This window comes from Triticum aestivum, chromosome 3D (assembly GCF_018294505.1).
Source record: "Triticum aestivum cultivar Chinese Spring chromosome 3D, IWGSC CS RefSeq v2.1, whole genome shotgun sequence".
NCBI lineage: Eukaryota > Viridiplantae > Streptophyta > Magnoliopsida > Poales > Poaceae > Triticum > Triticum aestivum.
The window spans coordinates 56,973,590-56,978,868 of NC_057802.1; the positions used below are offsets into that span (position 1 = coordinate 56,973,590).

General features: G+C 45.7%; 1 long non-coding RNA gene across 1 annotated transcript; it reads right to left on the minus strand.

Moving 5' to 3' along the window:
• Nucleotides 1-1,371: 1,371 nt before the first annotated feature.
• LOC123077386 (uncharacterized) lies at nt 1,372-5,073 on the minus strand. Its single transcript, XR_006436611.1, has 3 exons — nt 4,867-5,073; nt 4,671-4,785; nt 1,372-1,433 (listed from the first exon to the last, which is right to left on the minus strand). It is a non-coding gene; the product is annotated as an uncharacterized lncRNA (long non-coding RNA).
• Between the last annotated feature and the right edge of the window lie 206 nt (nt 5,074-5,279).

Genomic DNA, 5,279 nt, shown 5'->3' on the forward strand with positions numbered 1-5,279 from the left:
GCTTCACTCCCCGGCAACGGTGCCAGAAAAGAGTCTTGATGACCCACAAGTATAGGGGATCTATCATAGTCCTTTTTATAAGTAAGAGTGTCGAACCCAACAAGGAGCAGAAGGAAATGATAAGCGGTTTTCAGCAAGGTATTTTCTGCAAGCACTGAAATTATAGGTAACAGATAGTTTTGTGACAAGATAATTTGTAACTAGCAACAAGTAACAAAAGTAAATAAAGTGCAGCAAGGTGGCCCAATCCTTTTTGTAGCAAAGAACAAGCTTGGACAAACTCTTATATAGAGAAAAGCGCTCCCGAGGACACATTGGAATTATCGTCAAGCTAGTTTTCATCACGTTCATATGATTCGCGTTCGGTACTTTGATAATTTGATATGTGGGTGGACCGGTGCTTGGGTGCTGTCCTTACTTGGACAAGCATCCCACTTATGATTAACCCCTATCGCAAGCATCCGCAACTACAAAAGAAGTATTAAGGTAAACCTAACCATAGCATGAAACAAGTGGATCCAAATCAGCCCCTTACGAAGCAACGCATAAACTAGGGTTTAAGCTTCTGTCACTCTAGCAACTCAGCATCTACTTATTACTTCCCAATGCCTTCCTCTAGGCCCAAATAATGGTGAAGTGTCATGTAGTCGACGTTCACATAACACCACTAGAGGATAGACAACATACATCTCATCAAAATATCGAACGAATACCAAATTCACATGACTACTAATAGCAAGACTTCTCCCATGTCCTCAGGAACAAACGTAACTACTCACAAATCATATTCATGTTCATTATCAGAGGGGTATTAATATGCAAATAGGATCTGAACATATGATCTTCCACCAAATAAACCAACTAGCATCAACTACAAGGAGTAACCAACACTACTAGCAACCTACAGGTTCCAATCCTAGACTTAGAGACAAGAATTGGATACAAGAGATGAACTAGGGTTCGAGAGGAGATGGTGCTGGTGAAGATGTTGATGGAGATTGGCCCTCTCCCGATGAGAGGAGCGTTGGCGATGACGATGACGATGATTTCCCCCTCTCGGAGGGAAGTGTCCCCGGCAGAGCAGCTCTGCCGGAGCCCTAGATTGGTTCCGCCAAGGTTCCGCCTCGTGGCGGCGGAGTCTCGTCCCGAAAACTTGCTTATGATTTTTCTTTGGACGAAAGACTTCATATAGCATAAGATGGGCACCGGAGGGCCAACAGGGGGCCCACGAGGCAGGGGGGCGCGCCCCCCACCCTCGTGGCCAGGGTTTGGGCCCCCTCTGGTATTTCTTCCGCTCAGTATTTTTTATTATTTCCAAAAATAACTTTCGTGGAGTTTCAGGACTTTTGGAGTTGTGCAGAATAGGTCTCTAATATTTGCTCCTTTTCCAGTCCAGAATTCCAGCTGTCGGCATTCTCCCTCCTTATGTAAACCTTGTAAAATAAGAGAGAATAGGCATAAGTATTGTGACATAATGTGTAATAACAGCCCATAATGCAATAAATATCGATATAAAAGCATGATGCAAAATGGACATATCAGTCGGCTTGCAACTAGGGGCCACGACAAAACACACACACACACCCTAGTTGCGAGTCATTGGTTAGCTTGCAACTGGGGGCCGTTGACAAACACACACAGACACCGCCCCCAGTTGCGCGTCGATGGTTGACATGCAACTAGGGGCCCTCGACAAACACACACACACACACCTCTAGTGGCGAGTCGATGGTCGGCATGCAACTGGGGACCCTCAACGAACACACACACATCCTTAGTTGCGAGTCGATGGTCGACATGTAGCTGGGGACCCTCGACAAAACACACACCCTAGTTGTGAGTTGATTGTTAACATGCAACTGCGGACCCTCGACAAAACACACACCCTCCTAGTTGCGAGTCGATGGTCGGCTTGCAACTAGGGACCACAACAAAACACACACACCCTAGTTGCGAGTCGTTGGTCAGCTTGCAACTGGGGGCCGTTGACAAACACACATAGACACCGCTCCCAGTTGCGCGTCGATGGTTGACATGTAACTAGGGGCCCTCGACAAACACACACACACCTCTAGTTGCGAGTCGATGGTCGGCATGCAACTGGGGACCCTCAACAAACACACACTCCCCTAGTTGCGAGTCGATGGTTGACATGCAACTAGGTTCCACAATTAAACACACACTGCCCTAGTTGCAAGTCGATGGCCGACTTGCAACTGGGGACCCTCGACAAACAAACACATCCCTAGTTGCGAGTCGATGCTCGGGTTGCAACTGGGGACCTTCGACAAACACACACCCCTAGTTGCAAATCGATGGTTGACATGCAACTGTGGACCCTCGACACACACACACCCTAGTTGCGAGTCCATGGTCGGCATGCAACTGGGGGCCTCGACAAACACACACACCCTAGTTGCGAATCGATGTTCGGTTTGCAACAGGGCACCCTTGACAAACAAACACACCTTTAGTTGCGAGTTGATTATCGTCTTGCAATTAGGGACCCTCGACAAACACACACACCTTTAGTTGCGAGTCAATGGTCTGGTGGCAACTGGGGACCTTCGACAAACACACACCCCTAGTTTTGTGAGTCGATGCTTGACATGCAACTGTGGACCCTCGACAAACACACACACATCCCTTGTTACGAGTCCATGGTCGGCATGCAACTCGGGGCCTCGACAAACACACACCCCTTAGTTGCGAGTTGATGGTTGGCTTGCAGCTGGGGACCCTCGACACACACACACACACCTTTAGTTGCGAGTCGATGGTCGGCTTGCAACTGGGGCACCGGCAAACACACACACCCTAGTTGCGAATCGATGTTCGGCTTGCAACAGGGCACCCTTGACAAACAAACACTCCCCTAGTTGCGAGTTGATGGTCGACATGCAACTAGGGGCCTCGACAAACACACACACACACAAAGAGAGAGACACCCCTAGTTGTGAGTCGATGTTCGACTTGCAACTGGGGACCCTCGAGAGACACACACACCTTTAGTTACGAGTGGATGGTCGGCTTGCAACTGGGGGCACCGAAAAATACACACCCCAGTTGCAAGTTGCATGTCAAAAATGACAAACACATACACCCCGCTTTGGCGGAGGTAATATGCGAGTCAAGGATGGGCATATAACTGGGTCGAGCGAGTTGCATGTCAACAATGGACATGAAACTGAGTCGGTGTCATGCAAGTTATGTGGGAGAGGGTGATCGTGCAGTTGTGTGTTTGATGGTGCACGTGCAACGACAAACACTTACATATGTACAAACAAAGTTGTAATCCGGTTGAAGACATGCTGTTGCACCCAGGGATGATGCTTGCAGTTGTGTGTCTAGCTAGTAGGAGACACGCAAATGCCCTGCCGACAAAACACTTTCATCCTTTAAGTAGCAGTCGCACTGAAGATGAGCGAACTTGCACTTGTTGTGTGGTGATGGACATGCAATTGGCACTAAAAAATCATGAGTTTTAACAAATATTAATTTACATTGCAGAAATGAAAAACAAGAAAACAATAAAGGAAAACGAAAACCAAAGAATAGAAAACCGAACAAAAACTGATAAAAAAGCAAACAGAAAAAATCTTTAGTAGTTTTTTAGACAAACAAATCTGTAGTATTTTTTCTTAGAGCACAGCGATCGTAACGAGCGCGTCGTGGCTTCGATTCCCAGTTCTATCACCTTTTTTAACGTTTCTACTAAACAAGAGAGAACTAGCATGGGCCGGCCCAACTTGGACTGCTGCAGGCGCCCGTTTGCAAATTGCACTGTAAGGGGCGCCTGCAGCGCCAAATAGGATTCACCGGGACGATCACCTGGTGTGAGTTTTAAAGACAAACAAGATCTGACAGCCCTGAACTTAGATGTCACTTAGATGTGACATCCTTAAATATTGTGAGTTAGCAATTCTGTTTTAAATAAATATAAAAATATGAAAAGAAATAGAAAAAGAAAAGACAATCTAGATGGGAATTAGCAAATTTAGAAAAATGAAAATAGAGGTATTTAAAATAAAATAAAAATAAAAACAAGATAAATCACAAAATTTGTAAAACAATGAAAAAATAAAAATAAAAAAATAAATAAAAAATAATAACAAAAAAAGAAAGGGATGCAAATAAATTGGAAATTGAAAAACAAATCATCAAAAAAGCAAAGAGAAAAAACAAAAAAATGGTGGTAAAGTTCTAGCCATAAACTGGGACATGAGAGGCGTATAAAACGGCTGACCCTTAAGTAAATGCCGTGCCACACCTACACTTCGTTGCAAAAGGAACAGACCCCCAACGAAAACAGCCACACGAACAGACAAAATCAGCAGGTATCCACACCACTATGCATGCCGGTGTAACAGTCAGAGAGAAAAAAAGTAAGACAGCCCATGAAACAAATGGAAGCCCATCTTCGTGAACTACAAAACAGGCCGACAGGGGACAACGAGACGAGGGACAAATCACGTGATCAACCCCTGCGCGAATTTTAAAGTAAACAAATCCAACGATTGTAGACTTAGATGTGAGATAACTAAATTTCATGTAGATGTGACTTAGCAAATCCGTTGAGATAAAGCTTTTGCAGCATCACTACAAAAACTATAACATTGTTCACCGATTTAATAGAACAGGTAGATGAGTTCATAAAGATTTGGATGTACCTTCAGTGGTAAATCACGCTTCAGTAGACATCATCCCATGGTCCTAATTTTCCACATAATTCCTATGTTTGAATGCCAAATTAAAATCCTGCTCATGGTGACTATTTTTTCCCATCTGGAGCAACGAAAGGGAGCAATCTTATAATCCATACAAACCCCACAAGATTCGATAAATAACATGCAAAACGATCCTTACCAAAGCCTGATGACGAGTAAACCGGCGTGGTCCTCCTACATCACTGTGCGTCGTGGCATCGGCGGCGATGGCTCTCCCACGATTGCGGACTGAAGTTTGGTGTCGGCGGTGGGTATCCACGACGAAGAAAAAAGGGGACTAGGGCGTTTTTCTAGATCGACTAGGGCATTGTGCGCTACCTTCTGGTGGGTACTTCACCACGCGCCGGGCCAGGCCCAATAACTCAGCGTGGGTTCTGTTCGTTACTTGGCCCCTTTTGATGGCAAGGAAGTAAACAGAACGACGTAATAATCGCGTGGTCTTCGTTGGCTACCTGGGTGAGGCTGCGTCATCAGTTTGTCACGACATGCGCAGATGATCTGAACTGCGTCCTGATCGGAGGGCCCCCCCTGGATTTTGGGGGCCCGGGGCGG